Here is a 15,861-nt window from a genome sequence, read left to right on the forward strand (position 1 = left end):
TTCCGCGAACTCTATCTGAAGTTCTCTGGGCATGGGATTTTGACATTTTCCCCAATCCAAAAGGAATGAGTGGGAAACAATCAAGACAACAGATAGAACCAGTTGTATTTGAATGAGTTTCAAGCATGCTTGGGTGCTCATGTGATCTGAGTGACTTGGATTTTGAATACAACTGTCGCGTGGTGCACCGCGACCTCCAGGCACCCCGGAGTTTCTGAAAAAAAATTTTCTGCGATTTTCACGAAACCACTTTTCTTCAACTTGAATTGGGCTAAAAATCCATCCCTGAAAATAAAAATTCTCTGAGTAGTGTGGAAATGCTGATCCTTACCCTGCCTGGGTTGTCCACTGAGCATTTTCGCGAACTCTATCTGAAGTTCTCTGGGCATGGGATTTTGACATATTCCCCAAACCAAAAGGAATGAGTGGGAAACAATCAAGACAACAGATAGAAGCACTTGCATTTGAATGAGTTTCAAGCATGCTTGGGTGCTCGTGTGATCTGAGTGACTCAGTTTTGGAATACAACTGTCGCGTGGTGCACCGCGACCTCCAGGCACCCCGGAGTTTCTGAAAAAAAATTTTCTGCGATTTTCACGAAACCACTTTTCTTCAACTTGAATTGGGCTAAAAATCCATCCCTGAAAATAAAAATTCTCTGAGTAGTGTGGAAATGCTGATCCTTACCCTGCCTGGGTTGTCCACTGAGCATTTCCGCGAACTCTATCTGAAGTTCTCTGGGCATGGGATTTTGACATATTCCCCAAACCAAAAGGAATGAGTGGGAAACAATCAAGACAACAGATAGAAGCACTTGCATTTGAATGAGTTTCAAGCATGCTTGGGTGCTCGTGTGATCTGAGTGACTCAGTTTTGGAATACAAATGTTGCGTGGTGCACCGCGACCTCCAGGCACCCCGGAGTTTCTGAAAAAAAATTTTCTGCGATTTTCACGAAACCACTTTTCTTCAACTTGAATTGGGCTAAAAATCCATCCCTGAAAATAAAAATTCTCTGAGTAGTGTGGAAATGCTGATCCTTACCCTGCCTGGGTTGTCCACTGAGCATTTCCGCGAACTCTATCTGAAGTTCTCTGGGCATGGGATTTTGACATATTCCCCAAACCAAAAGGAATGAGTGGGAAACAATCAAGACAACAGATAGAAGCACTTGCATTTGAATGAGTTTCAAGCATGCTTGGGTGCTCGTGTGATCTGAGTGACTCAGTTTTGGAATACAACTGTCGCGTGGTGCACCGCGACCTCCAGGCACCCCGGAGTTTCTGAAAAAAAATTTTCTGCGATTTTCACGAAACCACTTTTCTTCAACTTGAATTGGGCTAAAAATCCATCCCTGAAAATAAAAATTCTCTGAGTAGTGTGGAAATGCTGATCCTTACCCTGCCTGGGTTGTCCACTGAGCATTTTCGCGAACTCTATCTGAAGTTCTCTGGGCATGGGATTTTGACATATTCCCCAAACCAAAAGGAATGAGTGGGAAACAATCAAGACAACAGATAGAAGCACTTGCATTTGAATGAGTTTCAAGCATGCTTGGGTGCTCGTGTGATCTACGTGACTCAGTTTTGGAATACAACTGTCGCGTGGTGCACCGCGACCTCCAGGCACCCCGGAGTTTCTGAAAAAAAATTTTCTGCGATTTTCACGAAACCACTTTTCTTCAACTTGAATTGGGCTAAAAATCCATCCCTGAAAATAAAAATTCTCTGAGTAGTGTGGAAATGCTGATCCTTACCCTGCCTGGGTTGTCCACTGAGCATTTCCGCGAACTCTATCTGAAGTTCTCTGGGCATGGGATTTTGACATATTCCCCAAACCAAAAGGAATGAGTGGGAAACAATCAAGACAACAGATAGAAGCACTTGCATTTGAATGAGTTTCAAGCATGCTTGGGTGCTCGTGTGATCTGAGTGACTCAGTTTTGGAATACAACTGTCGCGTGGTGCACCGCGACCTCCAGGCACCCCGGAGTTTCTGAAAAAAAATTTTCTGCGATTTTCACGAAACCACTTTTCTTCAACTTGAATTGGGCTAAAAATCCATCCCTGAAAATAAAAATTCTCTGAGTAGTGTGGAAATGCTGATCCTTACCCTGCCTGGGTTGTCCACTGAGCATTTCCGCGAACTCTATCTGAAGTTCTCTGGGCATGGGATTTTGACATATTCCCCAAACCAAAAGGAATGAGTGGGAAACAATCAAGACAACAGATAGAAGCACTTGCATTTGAATGAGTTTCAAGCATGCTTGGGTGCTCGTGTGATCTGAGTGACTCAGTTTTGGAATACAAATGTTGCGTGGTGCACCGCGACCTCCAGGCACCCCGGAGTTTCTGAAAAAAAATTTTCTGCGATTTTCACGAAACCACTTTTCTTCAACTTGAATTGGGCTAAAAATCCATCCCTGAAAATAAAAATTCTCTGAGTAGTGTGGAAATGCTGATCCTTACCCTGCCTGGGTTGTCCACTGAGCATTTCCGCGAACTCTATCTGAAGTTCTCTGGGCATGGGATTTTGACATATTCCCCAAACCAAAAGGAATGAGTGGGAAACAATCAAGACAACAGATAGAACCACTTGTATTTGAATGAGTTTCAAGCATGCTTGGGTGCTCGTGTGATCTGAGTGACTTGGATTTGGAATACAACTGTCGCGTGGTGCACCGCGACCTCCAGGCACCCCGGAGTTTCTGAAAAAAAATTTTCTGCGATTTTCACGAAACCACTTTTCTTCAACATGAATTGGGCTAAAAATCCATCCCTGAAAATAAAAATTCTCTGAGTAGTGTGGAAATGCTGATCCTTACCCTGCCTGGGTTGTCCACTGAGCATTTCCGCGAACTCTATCTGAAGTTCTCTGGGCATGGGATTTTGACATATTCCCCAAACCAAAAGGAATGAGTGGGAAACAATCAAGACAACAGATAGAACCACTTGTATTTGAATGAGTTTCAAGCATGCTTGGGTGCTCGTGTGATCTGAGTGACTTGGATTTGGAATACAACTGTCGCGTGGTGCACCGCGACCTCCAGGCACCCCGGAGTTTCTGAAAAAAAAATTTCTGCGGTTTTCACGAAAGCACTTTTCTTCAACTTGAATTGGGCTAAAAATCCATCCCTGAAAATAAAAATTCCCTGAGTAGTGTGGAAATGCTGATCCTTACCCTGCCTGGGTTGTCCACTGAGCATTTTCGCGAACTCTATCTGAAGTTCTCTGGGCATGGGATTTTGACATATTCCCCAAACCAAAAGGAATGAGTGGGAAACAATCAAGACAACAGATAGAAGCACTTGCATTTGAATGAGTTTCAAGCATGCTTGGGTGCTCGTGTGATCTACGTGACTCAGTTTTGGAATACAACTGTCGCGTGGTGCACCGCGACCTCCAGGCACCCCGGAGTTTCTGAAAAAAAATTTTCTGCGATTTTCACGAAACCACTTTTCTTCAACTTGAATTGGGCTAAAAATCCATCCCTGAAAATAAAAATTCTCTGAGTAGTGTGGAAATGCTGATCCTTACCCTGCCTGGGTTGTCCACTGAGCATTTCCGCGAACTCTATCTGAAGTTCTCTGGGCATGGGATTTTGACATATTCCCCAAACCAAAAGGAATGAGTGGGAAACAATCAAGACAACAGATAGAAGCACTTGCATTTGAATGAGTTTCAAGCATGCTTGGGTGCTCGTGTGATCTGAGTGACTCAGTTTTGGAATACAACTGTCGCGTGGTGCACCGCGACCTCCAGGCACCCCGGAGTTTCTGAAAAAAAATTTTCTGCGATTTTCACGAAACCACTTTTCTTCAACTTGAATTGGGCTAAAAATCCATCCCTGAAAATAAAAATTCTCTGAGTAGTGTGGAAATGCTGATCCTTACCCTGCCTGGGTTGTCCACTGAGCATTTTCGCGAACTCTATCTGAAGTTCTCTGGGCATGGGATTTTGACATATTCCCCAAACCAAAAGGAATGAGTGGGAAACAATCAAGACAACAGATAGAAGCACTTGCATTTGAATGAGTTTCAAGCATGCTTGGGTGCTCGTGTGATCTACGTGACTCAGTTTTGGAATACAACTGTCGCGTGGTGCACCGCGACCTCCAGGCACCCCGGAGTTTCTGAAAAAAAATTTTCTGCGATTTTCACGAAACCACTTTTCTTCAACTTGAATTGGGCTAAAAATCCATCCCTGAAAATAAAAATTCTCTGAGTAGTGTGGAAATGCTGATCCTTACCCTGCCTGGGTTGTCCACTGAGCATTTCCGCGAACTCTATCTGAAGTTCTCTGGGCATGGGATTTTGACATATTCCCCAAACCAAAAGGAATGAGTGGGAAACAATCAAGACAACAGATAGAAGCACTTGCATTTGAATGAGTTTCAAGCATGCTTGGGTGCTCGTGTGATCTGAGTGACTCAGTTTTGGAATACAACTGTCGCGTGGTGCACCGCGACCTCCAGGCACCCCGGAGTTTCTGAAAAAAAATTTTCTGCGATTTTCACGAAACCACTTTTCTTCAACTTGAATTGGGCTAAAAATCCATCCCTGAAAATAAAAATTCTCTGAGTAGTGTGGAAATGCTGATCCTTACCCTGCCTGGGTTGTCCACTGAGCATTTCCGCGAACTCTATCTGAAGTTCTCTGGGCATGGGATTTTGACATATTCCCCAAACCAAAAGGAATGAGTGGGAAACAATCAAGACAACAGATAGAAGCACTTGCATTTGAATGAGTTTCAAGCATGCTTGGGTGCTCGTGTGATCTGAGTGACTCAGTTTTGGAATACAAATGTTGCGTGGTGCACCGCGACCTCCAGGCACCCCGGAGTTTCTGAAAAAAAATTTTCTGCGATTTTCACGAAACCACTTTTCTTCAACTTGAATTGGGCTAAAAATCCATCCCTGAAAATAAAAATTCTCTGAGTAGTGTGGAAATGCTGATCCTTACCCTGCCTGGGTTGTCCACTGAGCATTTCCGCGAACTCTATCTGAAGTTCTCTGGGCATGGGATTTTGACATATTCCCCAAACCAAAAGGAATGAGTGGGAAACAATCAAGACAACAGATAGAACCACTTGTATTTGAATGAGTTTCAAGCATGCTTGGGTGCTCGTGTGATCTGAGTGACTTGGATTTGGAATACAACTGTCGCGTGGTGCACCGCGACCTCCAGGCACCCCGGAGTTTCTGAAAAAAAATTTTCTGCGATTTTCACGAAACCACTTTTCTTCAACATGAATTGGGCTAAAAATCCATCCCTGAAAATAAAAATTCTCTGAGTAGTGTGGAAATGCTGATCCTTACCCTGCCTGGGTTGTCCACTGAGCATTTCCGCGAACTCTATCTGAAGTTCTCTGGGCATGGGATTTTGACATATTCCCCAAACCAAAAGGAATGAGTGGGAAACAATCAAGACAACAGATAGAACCACTTGTATTTGAATGAGTTTCAAGCATGCTTGGGTGCTCGTGTGATCTGAGTGACTTGGATTTGGAATACAACTGTCGCGTGGTGCACCGCGACCTCCAGGCACCCCGGAGTTTCTGAAAAAAAAATTTCTGCGGTTTTCACGAAAGCACTTTTCTTCAACTTGAATTGGGCTAAAAATCCATCCCTGAAAATAAAAATTCTCTGAGTAGTGTGGAAATGCTGATCCTTACCCTGCCTGGGTTGTCCACTGAGCATTTTCGCGAACTCTATCTGAAGTTCTCTGGGCATGGGATTTTGACATATTCCCCAAACCAAAAGGAATGAGTGGGAAACAATCAAGACAACAGATAGAAGCACTTGCATTTGAATGAGTTTCAAGCATGCTTGGGTGCTCGTGTGATCTACGTGACTCAGTTTTGGAATACAACTGTCGCGTGGTGCACCGCGACCTCCAGGCACCCCGGAGTTTCTGAAAAAAAATTTTCTGCGATTTTCACGAAACCACTTTTCTTCAACTTGAATTGGGCTAAAAATCCATCCCTGAAAATAAAAATTCTCTGAGTAGTGTGGAAATGCTGATCCTTACCCTGCCTGGGTTGTCCACTGAGCATTTCCGCGAACTCTATCTGAAGTTCTCTGGGCATGGGATTTTGACATATTCCCCAAACCAAAAGGAATGAGTGGGAAACAATCAAGACAACAGATAGAAGCACTTGCATTTGAATGAGTTTCAAGCATGCTTGGGTGCTCGTGTGATCTGAGTGACTCAGTTTTGGAATACAACTGTCGCGTGGTGCACCGCGACCTCCAGGCACCCCGGAGTTTCTGAAAAAAAATTTTCTGCGATTTTCACGAAACCACTTTTCTTCAACTTGAATTGGGTTAAAAATCCATCCCTGAAAATAAAAATTCTCTGAGTTGTGTGGAAATGCTGATCCTTACCTGCCTGGGTTGTCCACTGAGCATTTCTGCGAACTCTATCTGAAGTTCTCTGGGCATGGGATTTTGACATATTCCCCAAACCAAAAGGAATGAGTGGGAAACAATCAAGACAACAGATAGAACCACTTGCATTTGAATGAGTTTCAAGCATGCTTGGGTGCTCGTGTGATCTGAGTGACTCAGTTTTGGAATACAACTGTCGCGTGGTGCACCGCGACCTCCAGGCACCCCGGAGTTTCTGAAAAAAAATTTTCTGCGATTTTCACGAAACCACTTTTCTTCAACTTGAATTGGGCTAAAAATCCATCCCTGAAAATAAAAATTCTCTGAGTAGTGTGGAAATGCTGATCCTTACCCTGCCTGGGTTGTCCACTGAGCATTTCCGAGAACTCTATCTGAAGTTCTCTGGGCATGGGATTTTGACATATTCCCCAAACCAAAAGGAATGAGTGGGAAACAATCAAGACAACAGATAGAAGCACTTGCATTTGAATGAGTTTCAAGCATGCTTGGGTGCTCGTGTGATCTGAGTGACTCAGTTTTGGAATACAACTGTCGCGTGGTGCACCGCGACCTCCAGGCACCCCGGAGTTTCTGAAAAAAAATTTTCTGCGATTTTCACGAAACCACTTTTCTTCAACTTGAATTGGGCTAAAAATCCATCCCTGAAAATAAAAATTCTCTGAGTAGTGTGGAAATGCTGATCCTTACCCTGCCTGGGTTGTCCACTGAGCATTTCCGCGAACTCTATCTGAAGTTCTCTGGGCATGGGATTTTGACATATTCCCCAAACCAAAAGGAATGAGTGGGAAACAATCAAGACAACAGATAGAAGCACTTGCATTTGAATGAGTTTCAAGCATGCTTGGGTGCTCGTGTGATCTGAGTGACTCAGTTTTGGAATACAACTGTCGCGTGGTGCACCGCGACCTCCAGGCACCCCGGAGTTTCTGAAAAAAAATTTTCTGCGATTTTCACGAAACCACTTTTCTTCAACTTGAATTGGGCTAAAAATCCATCCCTGAAAATAAAAATTCTCTGAGTAGTGTGGAAATGCTGATCCTTACCCTGCCTGGGTTGTCCACTGAGCATTTCCGCGAACTCTATCTGAAGTTCTCTGGGCATGGGATTTTGACATATTCCCCAAACCAAAAGGAATGAGTGGGAAACAATCAAGACAACAGATAGAAGCACTTGCATTTGAATGAGTTTCAAGCATGCTTGGGTGCTCGTGTGATCTGAGTGACTCAGTTTTGGAATACAACTGTCGCGTGGTGCACCGCGACCTCCAGGCACCCCGGAGTTTCTGAAAAAAAATTTTCTGCGATTTTCACGAAACCACTTTTCTTCAACTTGAATTGGGCTAAAAATCCATCCCTGAAAATAAAAATTCTCTGAGTAGTGTGGAAATGCTGATCCTTACCCTGCCTGGGTTATCCACTGAGCATTTCCGCGAACTCTATCTGAAGTTCTCTGGGCATGGGATTTTGACATATTCCCCAAACCAAAAGGAATGAGTGGGAAACAATCAAGACAACAGATAGAACCACTTGTATTTGAATGAGTTTCAAGCATGTTGGGTGCTCGTGTGATCTGAGTGACTTGGATTTGGAATACAACTGTCGCGTGGTGCACCGCGACCTCCAGGCACCCCGGAGTTTCTGAAAAAAAATTTTCTGCGATTTTCACGAAACCACTTTTCTTCAACTTGAATTGGACTAAAAATCCATCCCTGAAAATAAAAATTCTCTGAGTAGTGTGGAAATGCTGATCCTTACCCTGCCTGGGTTGTCCACTGAGCATTTCCGCGAACTCTATCTGAAGTTCTCTGGGCATGGGATTTTGACATATTCCCCAAACCAAAAGGAATGAGTGGGAAACAATCAAGACAACAGATAGAAGCACTTGCATTTGAATGAGTTTCAAGCATGCTTGGGTGCTCGTGTGATCTGAGTGACTCAGTTTTGGAATACAACTGTCGCGTGGTGCACCGCGACCTCCAGGCACCCCGGAGTTTCTGAAAAAAAATTTTCTGCGATTTTCACGAAACCACTTTTCTTCAACTTGAATTGGGCTAAAAATCCATCCCTGAAAATAAAAATTCTCTGAGTAGTGTGGAAATGCTGATCCTTACCCTGCCTGGGTTGTCCACTGAGCATTTCCGAGAACTCTATCTGAAGTTCTCTGGGCATGGGATTTTGACATATTCCCCAAACCAAAAGGAATGAGTGGGAAACAATCAAGACAACAGATAGAAGCACTTGCATTTGAATGAGTTTCAAGCATGCTTGGGTGCTCGTGTGATCTGAGTGACTCAGTTTTGGAATACAACTGTCGCGTGGTGCACCGCGACCTCCAGGCACCCCGGAGTTTCTGAAAAAAAATTTTCTGCGATTTTCACGAAACCACTTTTCTTCAACTTGAATTGGGCTAAAAATCCATCCCTGAAAATAAAAATTCTCTGAGTAGTGTGGAAATGCTGATCCTTACCCTGCCTGGGTTGTCCACTGAGCATTTCCGCGAACTCTATCTGAAGTTCTCTGGGCATGGGATTTTGACATATTCCCCAAACCAAAAGGAATGAGTGGGAAACAATCAAGACAACAGATAGAAGCACTTGCATTTGAATGAGTTTCAAGCATGCTTGGGTGCTCGTGTGATCTGAGTGACTCAGTTTTGGAATACAACTGTCGCGTGGTGCACCGCGACCTCCAGGCACCCCGGAGTTTCTGAAAAAAAATTTTCTGCGATTTTCACGAAACCACTTTTCTTCAACTTGAATTGGGCTAAAAATCCATCCCTGAAAATAAAAATTCTCTGAGTAGTGTGGAAATGCTGATCCTTACCCTGCCTGGGTTGTCCACTGAGCATTTCCGCGAACTCTATCTGAAGTTCTCTGGGCATGGGATTTTGACATATTCCCCAAACCAAAAGGAATGAGTGGGAAACAATCAAGACAACAGATAGAAGCACTTGCATTTGAATGAGTTTCAAGCATGCTTGGGTGCTCGTGTGATCTGAGTGACTCAGTTTTGGAATACAACTGTCGCGTGGTGCACCGCGACCTCCAGGCACCCCGGAGTTTCTGAAAAAAAATTTTCTGCGATTTTCACGAAACCACTTTTCTTCAACTTGAATTGGGCTAAAAATCCATCCCTGAAAATAAAAATTCTCTGAGTAGTGTGGAAATGCTGATCCTTACCCTGCCTGGGTTATCCACTGAGCATTTCCGCGAACTCTATCTGAAGTTCTCTGGGCATGGGATTTTGACATATTCCCCAAACCAAAAGGAATGAGTGGGAAACAATCAAGACAACAGATAGAACCACTTGTATTTGAATGAGTTTCAAGCATGTTGGGTGCTCGTGTGATCTGAGTGACTTGGATTTGGAATACAACTGTCGCGTGGTGCACCGCGACCTCCAGGCACCCCGGAGTTTCTGAAAAAAAATTTTCTGCGATTTTCACGAAACCACTTTTCTTCAACTTGAATTGGGCTAAAAATCCATCCCTGAAAATAAAAATTCTCTGAGTAGTGTGGAAATGCTGATCCTTACCCTGCCTGGGTTGTCCACTGAGCATTTCCGCGAACTCTATCTGAAGTTCTCTGGGCATGGGATTTTGACATATTCCCCAAACCAAAAGGAATGAGTGGGAAACAATCAAGACAACAGATAGAAGCACTTGCATTTGAATGAGTTTCAAGCATGCTTGGGTGCTCGTGTGATCTGAGTGACTCAGTTTTGGAATACAACTGTCGCGTGGTGCACCGCGACCTCCAGGCACCCCGGAGTTTCTTGAAAAAAAATTTCTGCGATTTTCACGAAACCACTTTTCTTCAACTTGAATTGGGCTAAAAATCCATCCCTGAAAATAAAAATTCTCTGAGTAGTGTGGAAATGCTGATCCTTACCCTGCCTGGGTTGTCCACTGAGCATTTCCGCGAACTCTATCTGAAGTTCTCTGGGCATGGGATTTTGACATATTCCCCAAACCAAAAGGAATGAGTGGGAAACAATCAAGACAACAGATAGAAGCACTTGCATTTGAATGAGTTTCAAGCATGCTTGGGTGCTCGTGTGATCTGAGTGACTCAGTTTTGGAATACAACTGTCGCGTGGTGCACCGCGACCTCCAGGCACCCCGGAGTTTCTGAAAAAAAATTTTCTGCGATTTTCACGAAACCACTTTTCTTCAACTTGAATTGGGCTAAAAATCCATCCCTGAAAATAAAAATTCTCTGAGTAGTGTGGAAATGCTGATCCTTACCCTGCCTGGGTTGTCCACTGAGCATTTCCGCGAACTCTATCTGAAGTTCTCTGGGCATGGGATTTTGACATATTCCCCAAACCAAAAGGAATGAGTGGGAAACAATCAAGACAACAGATAGAACCACTTGTATTTGAATGAGTTTCAAGCATGCTTGGGTGCTCGTGTGATCTGAGTGACTTGGATTTGGAATACAACTGTCGCGTGGTGCACCGCGACCTCCAGGCACCCCGGAGTTTCTGAAAAAAAAATTTCTGCGATTTTAACGAAACCACTTTTCTTCAACTTGAATTGGGCTAAAAATCCATCCCTGAAAATAAAAATTCTCTGAGTAGTGTGGAAATGCTGATCCTTACCCTGCCTGGGTTGTCCACTGAGCATTTTCGCGAACTCTATCTGAAGTTCTCTGGGCATGGGATTTTGACATATTCCCCAAACCAAAAGGAATGAGTGGGAAACAATCAAGACAACAGATAGAAGCACTTGCATTTGAATGAGTTTCAAGCATGCTTGGGTGCTCGTGTGATCTACGTGACTCAGTTTTGGAATACAACTGTCGCGTGGTGCACCGCGACCTCCAGGCACCCCGGAGTTTCTGAAAAAAAATTTTCTGCGATTTTCACGAAACCACTTTTCTTCAACTTGAATTGGGCTAAAAATCCATCCCTGAAAATAAAAATTCTCTGAGTAGTGTGGAAATGCTGATCCTTACCCTGCCTGGGTTGTCCACTGAGCATTTCCGCGAACTCTATCTGAAGTTCTCTGGGCATGGGATTTTGACATATTCCCCAAACCAAAAGGAATGAGTGGGAAACAATCAAGACAACAGATAGAAGCACTTGCATTTGAATGAGTTTCAAGCATGCTTGGGTGCTCGTGTGATCTGAGTGACTCAGTTTTGGAATACAACTGTCGCGTGGTGCACCGCGACCTCCAGGCACCCCGGAGTTTCTGAAAAAAAATTTTCTGCGATTTTCACGAAACCACTTTTCTTCAACTTGAATTGGGCTAAAAATCCATCCCTGAAAATAAAAATTCTCTGAGTTGTGTGGAAATGCTGATCCTTACCTGCCTGGGTTGTCCACTGAGCATTTCTGCGAACTCTATCTGAAGTTCTCTGGGCATGGGATTTTGACATATTCCCCAAACCAAAAGGAATGAGTGGGAAACAATCAAGACAACAGATAGAACCACTTGCATTTGAATGAGTTTCAAGCATGCTTGGGTGCTCGTGTGATCTGAGTGACTCAGTTTTGGAATACAACTGTCGCGTGGTGCACCGCGACCTCCAGGCACCCCGGAGTTTCTGAAAAAAAATTTTCTGCGATTTTCACGAAACCACTTTTCTTCAACTTGAATTGGGCTAAAAATCCATCCCTGAAAATAAAAATTCTCTGAGTAGTGTGGAAATGCTGATCCTTACCCTGCCTGGGTTGTCCACTGAGCATTTCCGCGAACTCTATCTGAAGTTCTCTGGGCATGGGATTTTGACATATTCCCCAAACCAAAAGGAATGAGTGGGAAACAATCAAGACAAAAAATAGAACCACTTGTATTTGAATGAGTTTCAAGCATGTTGGGTGCTCGTGTGATCTGAGTGACTTGGATTTGGAATACAACTGTCGCGTGGTGCACCGCGACCTCCAGGCACCCCGGAGTTTCTGAAAAAAAATTTTCTGCGATTTTCACGAAACCACTTTTCTTCAACTTGAATTGGGCTAAAAATCCATCCCTGAAAATAAAAATTCTCTGAGTAGTGTGGAAATGCTGATCCTTACCCTGCCTGGGTTGTCCACTGAGCATTTCCGCGAACTCTATCTGAAGTTCTCTGGGCATGGGATTTTGACATTTTCCCCAATCCAAAAGGAATGAGTGGGAAACAATCAAGACAACAGATAGAGCACATGCATTTGAATGAGTTTCAAGCATGCTTGGGTGCTCGTGTGATCTGAGTGACTCAGTTTTGGAATACAACTGTCGCGTGGTGCACCGCGACCTCCAGGCACCCCGGAGTTTCTGAAAAAAAATTTTCTGCGATTTTCACGAAACCACTTTTCTTCAACTTGAATTGGGCTAAAAATCCATCCCTGAAAATAAAAATTCTCTGAGTAGTGTGGACATGCTGATCCTTACCCTGCCTGGGTTGTCCACTGAGCATTTCCGCGAACTCTATCTGAAGTTCTCTGGGCATGGGATTTTGACATATTCCCCAAACCAAAAGGAATGAGTGGGAAACAATCAAGACAACAGATAGAAGCACTTGCATTTGAATGAGTTTCAAGCATGCTTGGGTGCTCGTGTGATCTGAGTGACTCAGTTTTGGAATACAACTGTCGCGTGGTGCACCGCGACCTCCAGGCACCCCGGAGTTTCTGAAAAAAAATTTTCTGCGATTTTCACGAAACCACTTTTCTTCAACTTGAATTGGGCTAAAAATCCATCCCTGAAAATAAAAATTCTCTGAGTAGTGTGGAAATGCTGATCCTTACCCTGCCTGGGTTGTCCACTGAGCATTTCCGCGAACTCTATCTGAAGTTCTCTGGGCATGGGATTTTGACATATTCCCCAAACCAAAAGGAATGAGTGGGAAACAATCAAGACAACAGATAGAAGCACTTGCATTTGAATGAGTTTCAAGCATGCTTGGGTGCTCGTGTGATCTGAGTGACTCAGTTTTGGAATACAACTGTCGCGTGGTGCACCGCGACCTCCAGGCACCCCGGAGTTTCTGAAAAAAAATTTTCTGCGATTTTCACGAAACCACTTTTCTTCAACTTGAATTGGGCTAAAAATCCATCCCTGAAAATAAAAATTCTCTGAGTTGTGTGGAAATGCTGATCCTTACCTGCCTGGGTTGTCCACTGAGCATTTCTGCGAACTCTATCTGAAGTTCTCTGGGCATGGGATTTTGACATATTCCCCAAACCAAAAGGAATGAGTGGGAAACAATCAAGACAACAGATAGAACCACTTGCATTTGAATGAGTTTCAAGCATGCTTGGGTGCTCGTGTGATCTGAGTGACTCAGTTTTGGAATACAACTGTCGCGTGGTGCACCGCGACCTCCAGGCACCCCGGAGTTTCTGAAAAAAAATTTTCTGCGATTTTCACGAAACCACTTTTCTTCAACTTGAATTGGGCTAAAAATCCATCCCTGAAAATAAAAATTCTCTGAGTAGTGTGGAAATGCTGATCCTTACCCTGCCTGGGTTGTCCACTGAGCATTTCCGCGAACTCTATCTGAAGTTCTCTGGGCATGGGATTTTGACATATTCCCCAAACCAAAAGGAATGAGTGGGAAACAATCAAGACAACAGATAGAAGCACTTGCATTTGAATGAGTTTCAAGCATGCTTGGGTGCTCGTGTGATCTGAGTGACTCAGTTTTGGAATACAACTGTCGCGTGGTGCACCGCGACCTCCAGGCACCCCGGAGTTTCTGAAAAAAAATTTTCTGCGATTTTCACGAAACCACTTTTCTTCAACTTGAATTGGGCTAAAAATCCATCCCTGAAAATAAAAATTCTCTGAGTAGTGTGGAAATGCTGATCCTTACCCTGCCTGGGTTGTCCACTGAGCATTTCCGCGAACTCTATCTGAAGTTCTCTGGGCATGGGATTTTGACATATTCCCCAAACCAAAAGGAATGAGTGGGAAACAATCAAGACAACAGATAGAAGCACTTGCATTTGAATGAGTTTCAAGCATGCTTGGGTGCTCGTGTGATCTGAGTGACTCAGTTTTGGAATACAACTGTCGCGTGGTGCACCGCGACCTCCAGGCACCCCGGAGTTTCTGAAAAAAAATTTTCTGCGATTTTCACGAAACCACTTTTCTTCAACTTGAATTGGGCTAAAAATCCATCCCTGAAAATAAAAATTCTCTGAGTAGTGTGGAAATGCTGATCCTTACCCTGCCTGGGTTGTCCACTGAGCATTTCCGCGAACTCTATCTGAAGTTCTCTGGGCATGGGATTTTGACATATTCCCCAAACCAAAAGGAATGAGTGGGAAACAATCAAGACAACAGATAGAACCACTTGTATTTGAATGAGTTTCAAGCATGCTTGGGTGCTCGTGTGATCTGAGTGACTTGGAATTGGAATACAACTGTCGCGTGGTGCACCGCGACCTCCAGGCACCCCGGAGTTTCTGAAAAAAAAATTTCTGCGATTTTAACGAAACCACTTTTCTTCAACTTGAATTGGGCTAAAAATCCATCCCTGAAAATAAAAATTCTCTGAGTAGTGTGGAAATGCTGATCCTTACCCTGCCTGGGTTGTCCACTGAGCATTTTCGCGAACTCTATCTGAAGTTCTCTGGGCATGGGATTTTGACATATTCCCCAAACCAAAAGGAATGAGTGGGAAACAATCAAGACAACAGATAGAAGCACTTGCATTTGAATGAGTTTCAAGCATGCTTGGGTGCTCGTGTGATCTACGTGACTCAGTTTTGGAATACAACTGTCGCGTGGTGCACCGCGACCTCCAGGCACCCCGGAGTTTCTGAAAAAAAATTTTCTGCGATTTTCACGAAACCACTTTTCTTCAACTTGAATTGGGCTAAAAATCCATCCCTGAAAATAAAAATTCTCTGAGTAGTGTGGAAATGCTGATCCTTACCCTGCCTGGGTTGTCCACTGAGCATTTCCGCGAACTCTATCTGAAGTTCTCTGGGCATGGGATTTTGACATATTCCCCAAACCAAAAGGAATGAGTGGGAAACAATCAAGACAACAGATAGAAGCACTTGCATTTGAATGAGTTTCAAGCATGCTTGGGTGCTCGTGTGATCTGAGTGACTCAGTTTTGGAATACAACTGTCGCGTGGTGCACCGCGACCTCCAGGCACCCCGGAGTTTCTGAAAAAAAAATTTCTGCGATTTTCACGAAACCACTTTTCTTCAACTTGAATTGGGCTAAAAATCCATCCCTGAAAATAAAAATTCTCTGAGTAGTGTGGAAATGCTGATCCTTACCCTGCCTGGGTTGTCCACTGAGCATTTCCGTGAACTCTATCTGAAGTTCTCTGGGCATGGGATTTTGACATATTCCCCAAACCAAAAGGAATGAGTGGGAAACAATCAAGACAACAGATAGAACCACTTGCATTTGAATGAGTTTCAAGCATGCTTGGGTGCTCGTGTGATCTGAGTGACTCAGTTTTGGAATACAACTGTCGCGTGGTGCACCGCGACCTCCAGGCAC

The sequence above is a fragment of the Lepisosteus oculatus genome, unplaced genomic scaffold (genome assembly GCF_040954835.1).
Source record: "Lepisosteus oculatus isolate fLepOcu1 unplaced genomic scaffold, fLepOcu1.hap2 HAP2_SCAFFOLD_97, whole genome shotgun sequence".
Taxonomy (NCBI): domain Eukaryota; kingdom Metazoa; phylum Chordata; class Actinopteri; order Semionotiformes; family Lepisosteidae; genus Lepisosteus; species Lepisosteus oculatus.